We start from the raw sequence: 22,994 nt of genomic DNA, 5'->3' as shown, positions 1-22,994 counted from the left end.
CAAACTCATGTCCACCGAGTTGGTGATGCCATCCAGCCATCTCATCCTCTGTCGTCCCCTTCTTCTCCTGCCCCACATAAATGCTTAGCTGTTGACAAAAACTACCATTATCAAACCTGCATGACTTGTCAAAGGGAGGTATCAGTGGTGCAAAACTTTCTACTTAACTTTATGGTATAGTGTTTAATACCTAAATTTAAAGTTATCTAGATTGTCTTGTCAGAGGTTTAATATCATCGAGGGCATGAAATGATAACTCAGTTCACTGTCATGTGATGACTTTCCAGTCTTTATTTCTGGCCTTAACCTTGCTCTGATATCCTGACCCAGATTTTCAGTTGGCTACTGAAAAGATGTCATAACTTTATTGTCTTTCTTTCTGAAAAGTGAAAAGTGAAAGTTGCTCAGTTGTGTCCGACTCTTTGCGATCCCATGGACTATACAGTCCATGAAATTCTCCAGGCCAGAATACTGGAGTGGGTAGATGTTCCCTTCTTCAGGGGATCTTTCCAACCCAGGGATCAAACTCAGGTCTCCCACATTACAGGCAGATTCGTTACCAGCTGAGCCACCAGGAAAGCCCTTCTTTCTGAAAATGAATCAGCAAATATAGATAAATCTTCTTTCTCATCTCCTCATATTTGTAGCTTCGTGTTTTTATTGCCAGAATTTTAGTAGCTATGTGGTAGTAGCCACAGTTTATTAAGTACCTACTATGTGCCATAAATTCTCTTCAACTCTTTAAGTGTATTCTCAGAAGAGCCTTTGAAAGGTGATCTCTTCTGCTGATTTCAGCTGCATGTCACATTCTTTGGAAAATCTTCCCTGACTCTTTATTCTAATACTCCTGTAATTTTTTTTTTTTTTTGGCAAATTAATGAAAGAAGGCATGTGACTCGCATAGTCCCATGGGGTGCACTGAAAACCCAGGTGTGCTCCTGGTGCTTTGGAGGTACTTTTCTCCTGAACTGTACCCTCCACATGGTTTCGGACCATCCTGTCCAGAACAGCTTGATGTCTCTTTCTCAGTACGCCACCCATTATTTTATCTAAAAGTTCTGATCCTCAGGGAGAGGAGCTACAGTCTCCACAAAGTCCTGCTTTGTTCACTTTCGATCCCAGAATGTAAATGCTTTTGTATCACTTGGGTCGTTCTAACCTAGTGGCATTCAGTCTTTCAATTACAGTTTTAAACTGGAGGGGGCAGAAGGTTTGGAATGACTTTTTGTAACGTAAGAGAGTGAAGCAATGAGACTCTTACAATTGCCCTGTCTCTTGATGCATATGAAGTCCTAGAATTCAGAATGTAATTGACTTGTCTGACACCTTGCTTTTAAGTGATATAACAAAGATTCAAATAGAACCTCGTGCTAAAGACCTTTTAAAGCCCTTTCTTTATCCCTTAATTCCAGAATAGCGTACTCTCCTGAGGTGTTTTGTTTCTCCACATTTTTTTTCCCCTCAGTAAGGAGTTGGTTTAACTATGACTCTGATACATAGTTATAGCATTTTCCTCAGATTCTCTCCCCCCATTACATGTCATAATGTAATATTCAGTATAAGGAATATATTTGGAATATGAAGCACAATAAAAGTAGCCTGTGAACCACACCACACAAATAAAAATTAGATTACCAATACCTTGCATTTTGTGTTTTACTTTAATTCTTGTTTTTATGTCAGTTGCTTTTAAGGATAGGATACTAGCTAAGACCTTCTGAAACGTGATTTATTACCAGATCACTCAGAGTCAGACTATGTATAAGTTTAGAGGGGATGTGTAGTTGCTCAGTCGTGTCCGACTCTTTGCGACCCCATGGACCGTAGCCCACCAGGCTCCTTTGTCCGTGGGATTCTCCAGGCAAGAGTACTGGAGTGGGTTGCCATTTCCTTCTCCAGTGAAGGGGATGGCTTTTTAAAAAACAACTTTATTGAGATATAATCCACATTACCATACAATGCATCTACTGAAAGTGTCCAATTCAGTAGCTTACTGTCTTAACAGTTATTCACAAATAACTATTAACTGTTTTAACAGTTATTCAAAAATGATAATACAGTTGTCAGTCTCAAAAACTCAACAACTAAAATAATCTTTTGGCAACAGTACGTCAGGCTACATATTAACTGTAAATATGAAAAAAATCTTCTAATCAGTATTATCTACTTAGAAAATGTGAGAACTTTCCTAATAGAAATAACAGAAAAACGTTTTAAAAAAATCCATTAATAATACATTTATAAATGGAGAACATTTCAATGTTCCATAACTTTTTGAGTTATTTACTGTTTGGCAATGTGATAAAAACTATAAACCCACTCACTCTCAAGAAAAACGTGTACATATTCACAGACATAGTCATCTATACGCACACACACTCATACACACTTCTAAATAGGCATCATTTGATGTTAGTGAAAGTCTTGAAACCCATATAAGGTAATTTGAATCTAATTAAGTGTATAGGAGGCTTCCTAGGCATTGGTAGTGGTAAAGAATCCTCCTGCCAATGAAGGAGCCACAGGAAATGCAGTCTGATCCCTGGGTCAGGAAAATCCCTTGGAGAAGGGAGTGGCTGCCTCCTCCAGTATTCTTGCATGGAGAATTCCATGGCCAGAGGTACCTGGTGAGCTACAGTCCATGGGGGTCACAAAGAGCTGAATGCACATGCACATGCACACACACTAAGTGTATATAGGCTTTAAAAAATATGAAAATCTTATTGAACATTGACTTAGAAATGAAATGCTAAGTGATTTTGGAAAAGAAAACCTGAAAGGATGGGGCCATGCACTTCCCTAGTATCTGAATATATTCTTAACTGATGGCTTTCAAACTCAACCTGGAGCTTTAGAAGTGAGTGAGAGAGGTTTTGGCTGTCTGAATAGTTTTTCTCCACCTTGGGCTACTGACATTTGGACTTTAATTCTTTATTGTGGAGGACTGACCTTTGCATTATAGGATGTTTAACAGCATCCTTGGTCTCTACACTCTAGATGCCAGTAGCCTCTCCCTCCCACCCCAGTTGCAACAACCAAAAATGTCTTTATACATTGCCAGATGTCCCTGGTCTAAATGGACAGGGTATTCTACTGTTATTTGTTAGTTGGGTGCCAAAGGCACTGCCTTGTATGTATGGGATAATCTTGTACAGTAAAGAATTACCCAACATAGGATACTAGTAGCACTGTTGATTAGAAATACTGTTTAAAACTGTAGTTATTAAAGCAGTTTAGTATTTGCATTAGAAATGATCTAGTAATAGATCTAAAGTCTATTCAGAATTTAGAATATAAAATTATTTTTTAAATACTAGAAATACGATATATTGTTCTGTAAACAATGGGTTAGATAATCATTTGGGGAGAAAATATACAGATATTCACTTCTCACCAAAATTATAAATGAATTCCAAAAGAATCATGTACTTCTAAAACCATAAAAATATTATAAAAGTCTAAGATTTTAAAAAGATACACTCTTGGTATAGGGAAATGTCTTTTGATTTATTATATCAGCACAGTAAAAGATAATGATAAGTAGGCTTACATAAAAATTAAAAACATAAAATGTATACACATATTTTTGAATGCATATATATTTAGCTAAAGGTAAAGGAGAAAAGAGAAGATATACCCATTTGAATGCAGACTTCCAGACACTAGCAAGGAGAGATAAGAAAGCCTTCCTAACTGATCAATGCAAAGAAATAGAGGAAAACAATAGAATGGGAAAGACTAGAGATCTCTTCAAGAAAATCAGAGATACCAAGGGAACATTTCATGCAAAGATGGGCACAATAAAGGACAGAAATGCTATGCACCTAACAGAAGCAGAAGATATTAAGAAAAGGTGGCAACAATACACAGAACTATACAAAAAATATCTTAGACCCAGATAACCACGATGGCGTGATCACTCACCTAGAGTCAGATATCCTGAAATGCGAAGCCAAGTGCACCTTAGGAAGCATCACTACGAACAAAGCTAGTGGAGTTGATGAAATTCCAGTTGAGCTATTTCAAATCCTAAAATATGATACTGTGAAAGTGCTGCACTCAATATGCCAGCAAATTTGGAAAACTCAGCAGTGGCCACAGGACTGGAAAAGGTCAGTTTTCATTCCAGTCCCAAAGAAGGGCAATGACAAAGAATGTTCAAACTACCACACAATTGCACTCATCTCACATGCTAGCAAAGTAATGCTTGAAATTTTCCAGGCAAGGCTTCAACAGTATGTGAACCATGAACTTCCAGATGTTCAAGCTGGATTTAGAAAAGGCAGAGGAACCAGAGATCAAATTGCCAACACCTGTTGGATCATTGAAAAAGCAAGAGAGTTCCAGAGAAACATCTACTTCTGCTTTATTGACTATGCCCAAACATTTGACTGTGTGGATCACAACAAACTGTGGAAAATTCTTCAAGAGATGGAAATGCCAGACCATCTTACCTGCCTCCTGAGAGATTTGTATGAAGGTCAAGAAACAACAGTTGGAACCAGACATGGAATAATGGATTGGTTCCAAATTGGGAAAGGAGTACGTCAAGGCTGTATATTATCACCCTGCTTATTTAACTTATATGCAGAGTACATCATGTAAAATGCCAGGCTGGATGAAGCACAAGCTGAAATTAAGATTGCCAGGAGAAATATCAAGAACCTCAGATATGCGGATGACACCACTCTTATCATAGAAGGTGAAGAAGAACTAAAGAGCCTCTTGATGAAAGTGAAAGAGGAGAGTGGAAAAGCTGGTTTAAAACTCAACATTCAAAAAATGAAGATCATAGCATCCAGTCCCATCACTTCACGGCAAATAGATGGGGAAACAATGGAAACAGTGCCAGACTTTATTTTTTTGGGGCTCCAAAATCACTACAGATTGTGACTGCAGCCATGAAATTAAAAGATGCTTGCTCCTTGGAAGAAAAACTATGACCAACCTAGACAGCATATTAAAAAGCAGAGACATTACTTTGCCAACAAAGGTCCATCTAGTCAAAGCTATGGTTTTTCCAATAGTCACTATGGATGTGAGAGTTGGACTATAAAGAAAGCTGAGCACCAAAGAATTGATGCTTTTGAACTGTGGTGTTGGAGAAGACTGTTGAGAGTCCCTTGGACTGCAATTAGATCAAACCAGTCAATCCTCAAGGAAATCAGTTCTGAATATTTATTGGAAGGCCTGATGCTGAAACTGAAACTCTAATACTTTGTCCACCTGATGTGAGGAACTGACTCATTCGAAAAGATCCTGATGCTGGGAAAATTGAAAGCAGGAGGAGATGGGGACGAAGAAGGATAAGATGATTGGCTGGCATCACCAACTTGATGGACATGAGTTTGAGCAAGCTCCGGGAGTTTTTGATGGACAGGGTGGCCTGGTGTGCTGCAATCCATGGGGTTTCAAAGAGACATGATTGAGCGACTGAACTGAGGAACTGACATATTCAGGGGAAAAATACATGTACAACAATAGAAAAATGTGCATATATCAGAGATCATGTAATAGATTTGAATAACAAATACAAAAATTCTGTTCAGCGTCATTAAAAACGAGAGATATGTAAATTAGTAAAAAATTGATTTTTTTTTTTTTGACCATTAGATTACTGTAGATTTTAAAAATTAGGGTTGCTCATTGTTGGAGAGGTTGTGGAAAAAGAGAGTTCTGTATACTGTTGATGGGATTCTGAATTCATGTACCTCTTTCTAGAGACATTTGGCAGCACATGTGAAATATTTAAATATGCATATTCTTTGACTATCTCAACTTCCAGCGATATGTCCTAAGGAATTTGTTGCCCTTATACATGTTTGTATAAATGTATGTGTGTGTATATGTATACACAAAAAGAAGTTTACTGCTGTATTTTTCACTAGTAGAAATTAGATCAATGTATATTATGTGAAATTAATACACCCTATAGTCTTTAGTCAGTTAATCTCTAAGCATTTCTAGCCATTTGACCTGGAACAAGTTGCATATCTTTCCCTTAGTTTTCTTGTCGTATTATGGGGATGGTAATGGTACTCCTTTCACTGGAAGCTTGTGAGAAACGAGAAGAAATGATGTATGTCACGTGCTCATATAGGAAGTGACACATAGGGGGTACACTGGAATGTTAGCTGATACTCTTTATTATTATCAGTAGTAATTCAGCATTCTCCAGTGTTTGCAAATATTGCCATTACAGAATGAAATTCTGGCATAGTATGTTTTAAAATTTTTATCCAAAAGTTATTATAATTTAATTTTTAAAAATTTTAGAAGTCAGTTTTTTGAAATTTAACTTTACCATGTAGGAACAATACTTTATTAGCACTGTCTGCTACCAAAAGTTCCTTGATCAATTGAATACTCTGATACTATTATACTTCCACTCTCGGGGGGATGATTAGAAGAGAAAGATACTTTGGATGACTTCATTTTTCTGTGGTGTATTTTCCCAATCTTAGTCCTTATTTTTCCTTGGACCAGAGGTGGAATTATCACAGCAAGTTTTGTTTATGATTTTATAGTTTTTCATTCCCATGAAATTTCAGTGTTGTGGGCTTGATATTTTACTTTCATTTCATCCTTCCCGGTGTAGAAAGAATACACAGGAAATTTTTCTGAGAAAAATTCATGGTCCAAGACGAATGAACATAACAAAACAGAAAAGAGACTCACAGATATATGGAAGTAACTAGTGGTTGCCAGTGGGAAGAGGGAAGTGGGGAGAGGAAAGGTAAGTGTAGGCAATTAAGAGGTACAAACTACGAGATTTAAAATAAATAAGTTGTTACAAGGATATATTGCACAGCACAGGGAATATAGCCAGTATTTCATATTAACTTTAAATGGAGGATATTCTATAAAAATAACGAATTACTGCATTGTACACCTGAAACTAATATCATAAATCAACTATTCTGAAATAAAGTTTTTAAAATTCATGGCCCAAGTAGAATTCAAAAGCTAAAAATATGGCTTTTAAAGATTACTTTCCTTAATATGCATGCTAATTTGCTGAACAGTCCTATAAAGTTTATGACATGATTGAGTCTCTAGTTTTGTGCTTTGTAGTTTTTAAATGTTAAAAAAAAAAATTCAATGAAATCAACATACATTGATTCACAAAGGTTATAATGTTCTTTGTAGAGTTAGTTCTCAATATTCATATAACTGGTGATGTATTGATCTACTTAACCTTTAAAAACTTTAATAATTTTAAAGTAAAAATCAGCTTTTATTCTTATCTTTAATTAGATAAGATCTTATCTTGTAGTATTTTACTCTTGTAATAGTAAGCATTTATACTTCAGCAAGCTGATGAAATTGCAACGTATCAAGGACAAAAAGAAACATTTCACTCCATGTTGTATGAAGAATGCTAGCTTAGATAATAACGTGATCAGAAGCGTCAGCTGTGTTTGAGTCACTGCCACTGAGACAGGATTTAGTTTTGTATTGTTAGCCCCTGTTGCTCTAGTGTCGTTGATCTTGCCCTGGTTCAGAGGTGCCTGAATGATTCCAAGTGTCTCTCAGATCTTTGGCCTCCTGGAAGCAAAGCCAAATCTCAGATTTCAGTCAGAGTCTAAGGTCAAAGGTGAACTTTATAGAATCTCGAGTATTTTTTTCATTGAAAAAAGTTCAGAAGCATGTAGGGCAAACTGTTTTGAGAGGGGAGTTTTGAGAAGAAGCTTCTACTATTCACTTTGTTTGATCCACTTGAATTTTTGATAACAAGATATGTTTATTTGGAAGAAAAGCATTTCATCTTTACAGCTCAATAACAAGAAGACAATCAACCCAATTTTTAAAAATAGGCAAAACTTAAAATGACATTTCACCAAAGAAGATATATAAATGGCTAATAAGCACTCTAAAAGGTGCTCAACATCATGAATTTATTAGGGAAATGCAAATCAAGCCACTGCACATCGACTACAGTGGTTTTAGCTAAAAAAAATAAGTGTACATCTAGAACTCTCATACACTTCTGGTAGAAATGTAAATTAATATGGTCACTTTGGAAAATGGTTTGGTACTTTCTTTCTTTTTATTTTTTTGGCTTGGTACTTTCTTAAAAAGTTTACCATGGAACCCAGCAATTCTACTTCTAGGCATATACTTTTAAAAGAAGTGAAAACATACGTCCACATGAAGACTCCTGCATAAAAGTTCATAGCAGCATTATTCATAGTAGCCAAAAGCTGGAAGTGGCCAAATGTCAGTCAACTGGTGAATGGATAAACAAAATGTTATGTATCCATATAGTAGAATAATACTCTTCAGTAATAAAAAGGAGCAAAATACTGATTACATGCTCATTATCCAAAGTAAAGGAAGCCTGATGCAGAACTACATACTGTAGTTCAGTTCAGTTCAGTCACTCAGTCGTGTCCGACTCTTTGCGACCCCATGAATCACAGCACGCCAGGCCTCCCTGTCCATCACCAACTCCCTGAGTTCACCCAAACTCATGTCCAATGAGTCAGTGATGCCATCCAGCCATCTCATCCTCTGTCGTCCCCTTCTCCTCCTGTCTTCAATCTTTCCCAGAATCAGGGTCTCTTCCAGTGAGTCAACTCTTCGCATCAGGTGGCCAAAGTACCGAGTTTCAGCTTCAGCATCAGTCCTTCCAGTGAACACCCAGGACTGATCTCCTTTAGGATGGACTGGTTGGATCTCCTTGCCGCATTTAGATAAAGTGTCTGTGAGAAACAAATTTTTAGAGATAGAAAGTAAGTTAGTGGTTGCCTAAATTTGAGTAGGAATTGAAGGATTTTTTTGGTTGAAATGTTCTTAACCTGGATTGTGGTGATGGTTGCCCAGCTCTTTAAGTTTACTATAAATCACTGAGTTGTGTGTGTGAGTGAATTTTATGTTGTAAAAATTATGCTAAATACAGCTTTTAAAATTATTTCCAAGTTAAGCATCATCTTATACTATAGAACTACACCTGTAGAGTATAGTTAAAACTTATTATTAAAACATCTCTGTTAAAGGAGGAGAGCAATCAAATAGCAAATTTGAAGAAGGGAATGAAAAAATAAAAGAAGGGAATTAAAGTATCTGAATCAATAGGTTCCTCGGTGGTGATGGAATTTAAGTTCATCAAGTTTTTTTTAAGAATCATCAAGTTCAACTGGTCTGACTAATTTTACAGTCTAAGACTCAGACCAATTAATTTACCCCAAGTCACAGAATTAGTTATTGTTGAGGTCAGTACTGGAATCTAGGTCTCGTTTCAGGACCACATTTAGGCTTCCCTTCAGTGACTTCCTGTGTTTACCATGCTAATTTTTAACATGAAGGAAGATCCCCTGGAGAAGGGAATGGCTACCCACTCCAATATTTGTGCCTTGGAGAAATTCATGGACAGAGGAGCCTGGCGAGCTACAGTTCATGGGGTTGCAAAGAGTCAGACATGACTGAGCGACTAATACACACACACACACACACACACACACACACACACACACACACGCGCGCACACGCACACACACACATACTCATGATTAATGAAGATTTGTTGAACAACTAGTCATTATTTTGTTTTAAAAATTTTGTTTGTTTTTTTTCTGTGGGCTCTGCAGTTGATCTCTACCTTGCCAATAGATGTCACTACAATCAACAGCAATTATTACTAAGGACTTAAAGAATCTTAAGAATATTCACCTTATATAAGCAAACAGCATTCATTAATGGCTTCTAGTGATAACTCCATGTTCATTTTACTAAATATATGCATTTATTTTCTCCAGTTTTGTTTTCTGTTTCTGACACTGCAAAGTTGGAGGGAAAATATTAAGATATAAATGCTAAAATTTAAAATTTCAGTTTTCTATAAATTCTTTTTCTCATTTCCTGGAGCCTTTTCTGGAGCCTTTTCTTCATGATTAAGTAAATTCTTAAGTAGAATTCTTATTCTAGCCCTGTAACTGGAGACTGGTAAACTTTGCTTTCTATATTAATCAATTTTTATTCTAAGAACTTCCAAAGCTTGAGTCCTTGAAATAATTTGGATACATTTATTGGAACTATAAGCAAAGAAATGTATTAAGATATCTTGAGAAGCATTTAAATGTTCAGGTGTTCTTGACTTTATATTATTCATCCATTTGATCAGTGATCACAGAGGTGACTTCTTATTCTACATTTTATAAAGAAAGTCAGCAGATACTCTAGTGATGGATAGAAAGGTAATTCTGAAGCAATTGCAGTTGGTTATATGATTATATTAATAAGGTCTACCGGGATTGGGGTGGGATAGGCAATGCAATGTAGTATTTTAAATGAAATTGGAGAAAACTCAACTATTTCTCTAGTGATTACTCTGATGCTTCTAGGGTGTTTTTTTTTTTTTTAATTCCCTATAATTTTTCACCCCCTGCTCAGGAAGCTAACTTGAAGACTTGACTGCTTAAATAGAATCTTTACTGCATGTTTAGATTGTTACTGAGACACAAATGAATCTCACTAGGGGATATGCGTGTTCAATGTGGTTCACCAGTTTCTTTGTTATAAAAATGATTCAGTGCTGTGAGCAGTAGGAGACAGTAAGTTGATGACTATTCCCTTCACTTTGGACAGGCTAAAATCGACTGCTGTTTCTTTTAATCTGCACTAGAAAGATGCAACTAATGTGATGAACTATTTCTCAGCAGGAAGACTGGGTCATTAAAATGATATTCATTGAAGCTGGCCACAAAATAAATGGTTGTGTTTATATCGCCTCCTGTTCTGGAATAGAGCTATCATCCTGATGCGAGCAGGGTAACTGAGTGCCACAGTCGGCAGCGTGAAGCATCCGAGGGTCAGATGTTGGAAACCCGGGATTTTGCTTCTCCCGGCAGACTTTCCCAGGCAGCTCACCTACTTGACAGATGTGACTGTTAGCTGGAGGGGTAGCTGGAAATTAGCTTAATTGATTGCTTCTCTTGATAGAAATAGAGTGACAACTTGTCTTGAAGGAGAATAAAATCTGAGGGGGTGGGGGCGGGAATAGGCCCAAGGTCGACAGAAGAGGACAGAGTCTGTGGTGAGGATCTGAGCTGCTTCCAGCATTGAATGTTTATCAGGAATGCAGATACCCTGAAGGGAGCACTGGTACAGCCATGGTCCAAGGGGGTTTCCCAGGTAAGAGATCTGTACCCCTGCGATCCGGGGTTCTTTTAGAATGCAATGTTAAGCTGTTTTAGTGATGGTGCAGAATGTTGGTTTAAAGGTTTTGAACAATAGTAAGCTAAGGCATTTATCTTAAGTCAGAGAGTGAGGGTACATGTGCATGTGCAAGGTAATTGTATATTAGAAACAAAGCTCTAAAGATTTGCTTTCATGTGTGTTGTAGCTGGAATCATCCCTATGATGTTTTTGAAAAGTGGAGCAGTTTATCAGACTGTCAGGAATATACTAGTAGTTTCGGTGCCAAAATTCTCAGCACTGTGTTCATGCAGTATTCTCTCAGAATCACAACTGAGAAGTAGATCTTGTGGATATTTATTCTTGTGGTTATTTGTGACTTCACCATAACCAAAGGGGACGTTTTGCATTAGAACAAGGTTGTCCTGATTAATTTTTTAAAAACTGATCATTCAGCATTTTGTTGTAGATAAAAGCAGAAATCATTAAGGAATCACAGTGCTAAACAAAAGGCTGCTTTGTCTCCACAGTAAGATAACACCTTAAATAAGTATCACTTGCTAATTGTGACTGAGGTCCTGTTCATCTAAACCTACAAATTCAAATTCCATTAGGGTTGGGGGCTCAGCACTTGGAAGTATTATCAGGAACTTCCTTGTTAGCATGCGGTTCCCGGAATCATTGCTAGATTGGTAATATAATTTCATGCAGTAAAATGCTCTCTTTAGTGTATGCTTTTGTCCTGACTTTTGAAAATTAATTTATTAACATCAGAGCTTTTTATTTTTAATGCAAATAAGATATGGAATATTTAGACATAATAGGGATCCTCTTGTCTAAGCATTTATTGCCTAAGGGAGGCAATTGTAAACTCAGAGAGTTAGACATCACTTTACAGCCTTTTTCTTTTCAGCAGTGCACACGCAAATTAGGTTATTTCTACTGCAACAGCAGGATATATGCTGCATTCCTGATTTAAGCTAGCAAACCTTATTCCTGGCTATGCTGCCAGAATAATTGAGCCAGAACTTTTCTTTTGTCTAAAATATAATTTCTAAAGATCTTAGTGTTGAAATCCTGAGCTATCTAGATTCCAGTTTTGTGATTTTGATTTAGAAGAAAGGTTATAGCTCCTAAATGGATATGTCATAGATTCCGTATAGTGATAATTGTCCATATTGTGTCTTTCCATTCTATAGTTGGAATTGCTTTCAAGTATCTAAATGTGATCCTTTTTAATACTATTTCTCAAACTTTTATTGACAAAGTAGCTGTAGGAACGATCCTGAATATCTGTGGACCCTCTCTGCTCTTCATCAGAGTCCCTGAGTGGTTTGTTCATTTTCTTTTTAAGGTGTTTCTTTTATTTATTTATTAATTATATATTGGATTAAAGTTGATTTACAATGTTATGTTAGTTTCAGTTATACATGTACGTGTATCTGTTCTTTTTCAGTTTTTTTTCCCACTTAGGTTGTTGCAGAATATTGAATAGAGTTCCTTATGCTATACAGTAGATCCTCATTGATTGTCTATTTTATATATAGTAGTATGTATGTGTTAATCCCAAATTGAAAAATACATGAGTGCTTTCATTTCTTCAGTGTAACCAGCTACCCCTGATAATTTCCTTAATTTCTATCTTACCATCATGAAGTTGCCACTGTCCAGGCTACATAAACCCTGATAGAACCCTCAGGAATACCAACAGTTGGTTTTCTAGAAATCAAATAGAGTATATGTAGTCAATAGGAATTTCTGTGTCTTTTACATTTTATTCAAAAAAATGTATGAACTTGATTTTTAAAGAATTATTAGCTATAAATGTCTCATAAATAGATATACATTTGTGTTTTATGTGTTACTTTCCAGTGTTCCTGCTCAGAATTGCCTGTTTATGATTTTCATAATGAATATATTCAGCATTTATTAAAGGTTCCTCTTTCTGTATATACTTTAACCCCAAAGTATTTTAATACTTTGTGATAGTCTTTATATTACTTTTACTGTACAGCATTCAGTTAATTTTAAAAACATCTTTCATGTCTCATTTTGACATGTTTTACAAAAAGTTATACATAAGATGATAAATAAAAGATGAGGTCTCAGTCTGTAAAGAATTTACTTTTCTTTTGTACTTACTTGATAACATGTCATTTTGAATGGGTTTATGCTGCTTTGATATCAGCAGTTTCATGTTGCATTAAAATATTTGAAGTTTGCATATTTGAATTTAGGTTAAGCACTCATCTTTTTAATTGATCCAATGTTGAACAAAGAAAGAGTTTGATAATTTGAATTCAAGAGGGAGTATGTCAAAAATTAAGTAGTATTTATTTTCTTGAGTGAAAGTGAAAGTCGCTCAGTCTTATCTGACTCTTTGTGACCCCACGGACTATACAGTCCATAGAATTCTACAGGCCAGAATATTGGAGTTGGTAGCTGTTCCCTTCTCCAGGGGGTCTTCCCAACCCAGGGATTGAACCCAGGTCTCCCACATTGCAGGCAGATTCTTTACCAGCTGAGCCTCCATTACCAGGGAGACTGCCTCTATTTTGGTGAATATAATGGGGATGGATAGTAAGAAATATTACTCTTAGGTTTCTGTTCTCTTTAGATATGTCTCTTCTGCTATGTTTTTTAAAATATCATATTTATCTCTTTTCCTATACCTTTATGATACGTCAAGACTTTTAACATATGTAGTGTAAAGCAATCATTTTATATATTCTGAACATATCCCAAATGGATTGATTTTATCCCCATTTTATAGATAGTAAAACTCTTTTTGTAGAAAGCTCAGGGTAGTTTATGCATGGGTTGTTAGAAGTATGACATAACCTCAGTTACTATGATTATATAACATTAAACATTAAAAATTTTAGAGCCCCATTCAGTCCTAAGCCTATAGGGAGGAGCATACTAATGTGATTTCTGCCCTCAAGAAGTTTATGATCTTCCTAAAAAGAGAAAACGTGGACAGGTCCTGAAGCAGATGCATTGGAAGGCCCCTGGAAGAGACTGAGCTTGCGAAGTTGGTAGGATTGGCAGGAACATGGCAACTCCAGACTTGGAAGTCCGCTAAAATGTGATGGAATGTCCCAAGCCAGGAGTGTAGGAGAGAGAGGGCAAAGATCCTCTTGTTGTTGTTCACTCGCTCAGTTGTGTCCAACGCTTTGCGACCCCATGGACTGTAGCCCGCCGGGCTCCTCTGTCCATGGAATTCTTCAGGCAGGAATACTGGAGTGGGTCGCCATGCCCTCCTCCAGGGGGTCTTCCCAACCCAGGGATTGAACCCAGGAGTCTCCCGCATTGCAGGCAGATTCTTTACCATCTGAGCCACCAGGGAAGCCCTAAAGACCCTGTACCAAGAGGGAATACATGCAAGAAAGCAGAATGAATGGATTAAGATCAGACGCTAGAGGAACAAGACTTCTAAAATTTATTAATAAAGCAAAAGAATTTGCTACTGTTCTGAATACATGTATTATTTTCTTCAATCCATATAATTTTATAGGTTTCTTATTAGAAGTTTCATTATTTTAAAAATGAAGTACAAAGCCTATACTTTTAACAGTTTTTAATTTTGCATATTTTGATGATCTTCTCAAGTAAAATACAAATTGGTTACCATCTTTCTTTTAAGTAATTGCAATAGGCATGTAATTATATTTCCAAAAAAAGACTAAAATTCTGAGTTCTTAAAAATGTTTATTGTATTCTTCAGCAAACCACATTTTAATATTGAAAGTTCCAATTTAAAAGAAAAAGTCACAAATCAAATAAAGCTGAATTGGGGAAAAGTACAGTAATGGAGATATGCCATTAGTCTTCAGGGTACACTTCACCATGGCATCACACACAGCCCAGCATGAATCAGGCTTCTCAGCGTAAACAAATTTCTTTTCCACACTGAAAAATTTCTGTATTTGGAGAAGAAATAGCAAGTCTCCTGAAGCTGACCAGAAGGGAATGGGTAAGTATCTAAGGTTAATCAGATGTTTAGATGAAATTTAATAAAATTATATTTTGAGCCACTCAGTATTTTCACGTTCATCCTAGGCAAGATGGGAATGTCTTAATTAGCATTTTGGTAAATGTTTTGAGTTGCATTTGGGCTTTGACTCAGTGTTGCCTGTTTCAAACTTGCTCTCTCAAGTCTTTCAAAAGCCAATGCAGATATAAGAGCATGCTGGGAATGAGAGAATAGCAATTTTTAGCTTCATAAAGCAAATTGTCATGAGATAGAAAAGATTAAAAAAATTTACATTTAATGGACAGTTCACTAGCTTCTCATCTAGTTGTTTCCTTGAATACATGTGATGTTTCTTGAAAACAGTTTGATTATACCTGCAGGGATAAAATATGTACATGGTGATAGTCTAATAAACAAACAAAATTATATTGGTTATGGCTGTTCCTCCAGACCATGTGAAATCTCTGACAACAGCTCTGTTTCCAAGCAAAATTAAGTTAAATGCTTTGATTCCTCAAATGACAGATGTTGCATTTGATTGATTTCCAAGGCATAGTTATGTAATAATTTTCAAGTTGTTTATGCTCCTGTTTTGATTATTCTTCAAGAAGACTCATTTTAGCAGATAGATAATCTGTGTTATCACAGATCATAGAACCTACAAAAACTTCCCATTCTTCAGTTCCTATGGAGTCTATAACTTTCATAATATGTCTGTACTCTTATTTCATTAAGTTTGTGCTAAAATAATCATCACCCCCCATGTGAATATAGCTTTTAATGCATTTACAGTGCTATACTGAAATTAGATGTTTAGGTGTTAATTTCCTCCGTTGCTAAAGCTTAGGTCATTTTAGATGTTCAGTAAATGCTCTTTGAACTGATGTAGAAAAGTCTTTTTTGCATGTAACCTAATAAATATGCATGAAAGAATGGCCATATCTATTCGATTTGTAAAGTGAGCCTTCTCTTGGAACCATGGCTCACTAAAGAAAATGAAATCATTCTACCATCTACATGTATTACTTAGATGGTTCTTTTCATGGCCTGCATAGTGCAATGATAGCATATAAGAAAAGGACATTTTCACCCAGTGGAACAATGGTTTTTCTTGAAAAAACTTTTTTTTCAACAATCATGAAGAAGTTCTTATGAGGATGGGCAGAAGAATAATAAGCAGACATATTCATTTTCCTCTGTCCGTCTTTTTTTAAATTGATCAATCCATTGTGTTTGCTTCTTTTTGTTTCCTAACAAATCGGTAACGTGGTTTATGCGTTGTAATGTGTTCAGGGAAGTAACAGAATAGTTTCTTGGTCAAGTAGGAAAAAGTAGCAGCTTTTCCATTTTGTAACTAGCAAACCTTTAGTTCAGGGTGAGTTAATTTAAAATTAATCGTTTATCCCAGGATTCAGTAAACTATAGCCTTGTACCAGATTTGGCTCACTGCATGTTTCTATAAATAAAGTTTTACTGGAACATAGACATATCCATTTATTTACATATTGTCTTCTGAAGTACAGGACCCAGCGGACTTAGCCACATGTGACTTAACAGACACATGGCCCATAACACCTAAAATATGTAGTGTCCAGCTCTTCCAGAAAGTTTGCCAAACTTTGAGTTACTCCATAGAAATTAAACCTTTGAAGCAGCTGTGGATCCACATCTTGCCTTACAGCTTGCTACTTGCGCAGCCTTGAGCAAATTATTTATTACAAAATTGTTTGACCTTTAATTTCTTTTTTTATAAATAGATAATACCACCTGCCCCATATGTTTTTACTGGTGATTATATAGCATAAAATATATAGAGTACTTAATCTATTGGTTTTTAACTGATAGGCACTCTGAAAAAATTAGCTATGAATAAGAAATATATATTAGTATATTAGTTTTCCTTTGTGCAAGATCGAAAGTTAACTTTATTATGATACACTCTTACTATGAAAAAGTTTGTTTCCTTATTTATTGTGTTATATTTTTATCCCAAAGATACAGATGGTGGTATACTCACTATTTCTAACTCTCTGTTATTTATTCAATATCAGTATTAATTTTATACCACTTTGATGAAAGTCTTTGACCATATATAATTTTATATAACCTATAAATTAGTAGTTAAGAACCTAGAATTTGGAGGGTCATAATTTTAGTCCCAACTCATCTCTTTATTAATCTTTCTGAAACTCTTAACTATAAGGTGAAGTTGAAAGTTATCTTCCTCATTGGATTGTTTAAAATAGGGATCCCCAAACTCTGGGATCTAATGCCTGATGACTTGAGAAGGAGCTGATGTAATAATAATAGAAACACAAGAAAGTGCGCAATAAATGTAACGCCCTTGAATCATCCCCAAACCATCCCTCACTCAACCCCCAGGCTATAGAAAAATTGTCTTCAACAAAACCAGTCCCTAGTGCTAAACAGGTTCGGGACCACTGGTTTCGAAGACTGAGTGACATCATGTATATAAAATGCATAGCATCTTGTCTGCAAGGAGCAGATATCCTGCACATTTTTTTTTTTTTAATCATCATGATCATCCTTTTCCTGTGCCTTCCTATTGTACAAATCTAAACTCATCGTAAAAATTGTTTTAGTGTAATTTTATGGACAACATTTTATATACTCTTGATTCTTTAAAGATTTCTCCACATCTTGTTGCCAATGAGTTCTCTAGGAAATATAATTTTATGGAGCATTTTTCTTGGTGTACTTGGTTTCGTTCATAGTTCCAGATGGGGAAACACTGATTAGAGATGGTCTGGTCTTAACAGGATGCACCTTCACTGAAGGGGGCAGAGTTAAAGATGGAAAGATTAATATATCTTGTTAACAATACCTAAACATTCAGGTGGAAAAAGATGGAAAGAGAAACAAGGGTCCAAGGATATGGTTAAGCTCTCAAAAGGGGTCTGAAAAGAAGTAAGACTAAAGCTCTCTTCTCTCTACTACCATGTGGAACATCTAGAACTATGTCTTTGTGTGAGGTGGGAATAACCCCTCCTTTTGCAAAAACATTGGCTTAGAAGTAGACAGGTGACTTAGTAAGATGAAGGTCTTTGAGCAAAGGAAAAAGAAACCCCTTGATACTTGATATACAATCTCTCACAAGGGTGAAAACTCTATGAGTGGGGCATGGATTGAATATCAGCCTCTACTTGCTATCTCAGGCACTCTTGTGCAGTGCACATACTGTACAATGAAAGATGGATGGTTCTGCTACTAAATCTCCTGAAATTCTGCTTTCTGACATGCTGACTATTCCTAGCCTAAGCACAAGGCCATGAAAGAAATGATTGGGGGTGATATCCAGAGGCCAAAATGAATATGAGTACATTTGTACTCATAGCACATTTTCTTTGCTCAAAAATGAATCCTCAACTTGAAGATCTTGTTAACTATCAATTTGCAGATAAAACTTTTACATTCATATAAAATGCTGCTGCCGCTGCTAAGTCACTTCAGTCATGTCCAAGTCTGTGCAACCCCATAGACGTAAGCCCACCAGGCTCCCCCGTCCCTGGGATTCTCCAGGCAAGAACACTGGAGTGGGTTGCCATTTCCTTCTTCAATGCATGAAAGTGAAAAGTGAAAGTGAAGTTGCTCAGTCGTATCCGACTCTTAGCAACCCCATGGACTGCAGCCTACCAGGCTCCTCCGTCCATGGAATTTTCCAGGCAAGAGTACTGGAGTGGGGTGCCATTGCCTTTTCCGCATATAGAATGAGACAGAAGCTATTTGACACAGAGACTTTAGACAAGACCTGCTGATTGCAGGATTCACAAAAAAAGTATCAACCTGACAGTAAAAAAGTAGAAAAACTAAAGTGGACACAAGAAATATGAATATAGCAGCCTCTAAGCAGACTTTCATACCAGAGTTCCAACCCTGCTGTCTTTTCTTCTTGCTCAGAAACCTTTCTTGATTATCTCTGCCGAAGGTGTTATGTTCTGTAGCTCTTTCTATTGATTCTTCTCTTATTTTACTTTTATTTTCACAGCCTACAGTGATATAATAGTTATTCATATATGGTTATTCATTGTGTTTATAGCTTCAAGAGAATAGCTTGTCTTGATGTATGTTTAATTCAGTATTTCTTATCTATGCCTTTTGCAGAGGAGGACACTCAATAAATATTAAATGAACAAGTGGAAGGACAAACATCAGAATATGTAAAATTATCCAGAAGGCATGTGAATGGGAAGGGTTTGTAATTGACCGTACTCTTCTATTTTTTAATTTTTTTTCTCTTCTTGAGATATTTATTTTAAATACCCTGTTTAGAGTTGAGTTTTGAGTTACTAGTACAGGGCAATTTTAAGATAAGAGGCAAATCAACCTTCATGTGTTGAGGAATTGAATAATGTTTGTAGTGTGATGCTACAGGGCCTGAAGAGAGACTTGTTCTTATAGTGAGGAGAGGACTCAAGGCTACTGAGGCCACGAAATAATCCTCTGACCATAATCTTAAAGGAAAATTAACTTGATACATTACAAAGAAAGAAGGTAAAGAACTACTTAGAAGATAGTTCAGTTAGCATGAAGCTCCAACTGTGAGCCAAGAAGCTCCCTAATAACAGTTATTCTAGAGGACAGAAGTTTATTTTTCTCCCAGATCTGTGTCTGGAAGTGAGGACCGCCCAGTATCTGCGATTCAAGCTCCTCTCCTCTTGTTGCTCGTTAATGTGGGAGCTCCATTCCCTGCATCGCTTCAGGGCCTGGGGGACTCTAACTCCAGCCATCAGAGCTTATTCCGGCTGCCAGAAAGAAAGAGAGAAGGGAAGGACAACCTGCTTCCTTTTATTGATGGTTTCTGGAAAGCTGTACATAAGTTAACTTATATTTCATTATCCAGAGCTTAGTAGTACAATTAGCTATAAATGAGACTGAGAAATGTTACTTTTATTCTGGACAGACAAATAGCTAAAAATACTTGTTTCTATTATTCAAAAAGGAAGGAAGAATGGATATCAGACTTTATTAACATACTTTTTAATGGTATTTTTTTTTTTTTTTTTAATATTCTAGGGCATATGGAGAGAAAGCCATAAGCTAGAGTTAAGCAGAACCCTTCTTAGAAGATAGTGCACACATTCAGTCATTCAACAAACATTTATTGAGAGTTGTCCTGAGAGCCCAGAGTAGTTCAAGCTGTAAAGCGAGTTATTGGTATGAGTCAGTGATGAAAGCTCTGAGGGCAGCAGTAACGGGAGTGAGGATAAAGGCCTGGCACGAGACCCCCAAGGAACATCAGACAGAACCTTTAAGAGCAGGGCCGCGGCAGTGTGGGAGAGGTGGGGCATTTAAGCAGAGGTAAGAGGAAAGGCTTCCCTGGTGGCTCAGAGGTTAAAGCGCCTGCCTGTAATGCAGGAGACCTGGGTTCGATCCCTGGGTCGGGAAGATTCCCTGGAGAAGGAAATGGCAACCCACTCCAGTATTCTTGCCTGGAGAATCCCATGGACAGAGGAGCCTGGTGGGGTCACAAAGAGTCGGACACGACTGAGCGACTTCACTTTCACTTTCTTTCATTTTCAAGAGGGAAAGGCACCACTTCCAATTTCACAAGAGAGAAATAGCCTAGCACCTTCACTCTTCTGCTCCATCAGCCTTATCACTTACTAACTTCTTTTCTGTTACATTCTGGCTTTAACCATCATTTTATGTTTATGTTACTGTCTTCAAACTTTGGAAATGAGAGTAGGGAATAGTCTATGGTATAATATTATGTTTGCTTCATTCTAAAGGGCATACTTGTTTTTATATTTGTAGAACTCAACCAAAATATACTTTCTACATAGTGCTTCAAGAACTTAAAGAACAAAATAAAAAGCAGCTGCCTTTTCTCCTTTAAAAATGTGTTATTTACTTGCTTGTACTTATCTATTTAAACTAGAAGAGAATGAAAATTTTGGCCTGTATAGTATTTTATGTCTCTTGGAGCTATTTCTAAAGGCTTAAGACTTTAGTTGAATGTTGTTTATTTTACTATAATGATTTCTAGAAGGTAATATGTATTTTATTATTGTTTATCATAGTTTATATTAAGGTATATTAAAATGTGATGTGATTTCTTATGTGTTCTTGACTAGTCTTAAAATAGGCGGTAAAATTAAAATGTGACATATTGGCAGATTGAAACTTTCAGAGGAGTTTTCTTTGACATATAGAAAGGGTATTTAAATTCTGCCTAAGTTGTAATTTGAAAAGAAGATAAGGCAGCATTTACTCTCAATGGAGTTTGTAAGTTAAAGCTTAAAAGCAAATCATGTAAAAACACCCTACTTGACTGATAATTTGATTATACAATATATTCTTAGAATCATAAAAATGAATAAGAGTATTAGAAAACTTAATTTTGTAATAAAAGGTTAAAACCTCTAATCTGTGGTTGCACACAGAAATATTTTCTATCTATGCCTGATTATTAAAATGTGCTGCATTGCTTAGAGAATATACTTGTGGACACAGTAGGGGAAGGAGAGGGTGGGATGAATTGAGAGAACAGCATGGAAACACATACATTACCATATGTAAATAGAAAGCAAGTGGGGGAAAAATTGTGCTGTATTGATGAATTCTCTTTTCCTTTCTTCTCCTTTTTTTTTTTTTTTTTTTTTTGGTCTGTTACAAAATCTGTTTGCCTGCTTCTTTGGAAATTAACATTATAGTGTTTTTGCATTTAATTTAATTATACTATAGTCTTTAAGAAGGCTTTAACTTTCACTTATTACTTGGCTGTTCATTTGGATACCTTCATAGATGAGTCATTCATCCTGTTTTGCTGACAGTCTCTGCTCCCAATTCAGTGACTTCCCATTGTAATTTTCTAAGGGTTCTCATGGTCTTGCCCAGAATCTCTTTCCACATTCCTCCGATGTCTTCTGTGCCCCTAGACCTCTATAGTGGGCTGGGTTCCCCCTATAGTGGCAGTTCATCCGGAATGCCACCCTCTTTCTTGCCTCAGAACCTTTGCACACAGTTTTCCCCTGCCTAATAATACTCTGTCAACGCTCTTAACTCAAACCTCTCTTCTTTATGGAAGTTCTCCTTGATGTCCAGTTCAGATACAGATACTTTTACCAAGCATGACCTATGGTGCCTTTTCTTTATATCTTTTATTTGAATTTGTCTACTGATTATTAGATTAATTCTGTCTCTTCCACTAGGTGATAACCTTCCAGGCCAGGTCTCCTTTGCCCATCAGCATCCAGCACTATGCTTGTCATGTCATATGCATCACTGAAAACTTTTATTTATTTATTTGGGTGCCTTGAGTCTTTCAGTGCATGGGCACAGAGGTTGTGTCACGGGGGCTTCGTTGTTGCCCTGAGGCATGTGGGATCCTAGTTCCCCAGCCAGGGATCCATGGTGCATGGGCAACCATGTGCCCTGCATTGCAAGGCAGATTCTTAACCACTGGGCCAACAGGGAAGTTCCAGTATCACTAAACACTTTTTTGAGTAAGTGAATGTATAAGAATAATTTTTAGCTTCATCCTGAAGAACTAAGCGAAGTTCACTTTATATTACTAATCCTGATCAAGAAAAATACATACATAAATTTAACTCACTCTTATCTTTGGAATTAAACAATATAATGTCCTCAAAAGCACGTTTATATATAGTTAGAAGGTCTGTATTCAAATTTGAACTCAATCACTTTGTAGTTGTGCTGTCTCCATCAAGTCACTTAAACTTTCTGAACTTTAGGTTATTCATCTTCAATATACATGGCTAATGCCTACCTTGAATATTAATTTGAGAATTAAATGAAAAAACATATATAAAAAGGAACCTGTTGCAGTGCCAAATATAAAACCCATTCATAATAAATATTACTTGCATTTGAATATAGTCTTCATTATGTTCTGTGTTCA

The 22,994-nt window shown here is 36.4% G+C and overlaps 1 protein-coding gene and 1 non-coding gene across 6 annotated transcripts in view; both read left to right on the top strand.

Moving 5' to 3' along the window:
* Nucleotides 1–22,994, top strand: part of PATJ (PATJ crumbs cell polarity complex component) — a 365,401-nt gene that overhangs the window by 157,627 nt on the left and 184,780 nt on the right. The gene's annotated exons all lie outside the window — the stretch shown is intronic.
* Nucleotides 20,447–20,518, top strand: TRNAY-GUA (transfer RNA tyrosine (anticodon GUA)). The gene has a single exon. It is a non-coding gene; the product is annotated as a tRNA-Tyr (tRNA).

Source organism: Dama dama, chromosome 20 (genome assembly GCF_033118175.1).
Source record: "Dama dama isolate Ldn47 chromosome 20, ASM3311817v1, whole genome shotgun sequence".
Lineage (NCBI taxonomy): Eukaryota > Metazoa > Chordata > Mammalia > Artiodactyla > Cervidae > Dama > Dama dama.
The sequence above is the reverse complement of the archived record's forward strand: the minus strand, read 5'-3'. Positions and strand labels throughout refer to the sequence as shown.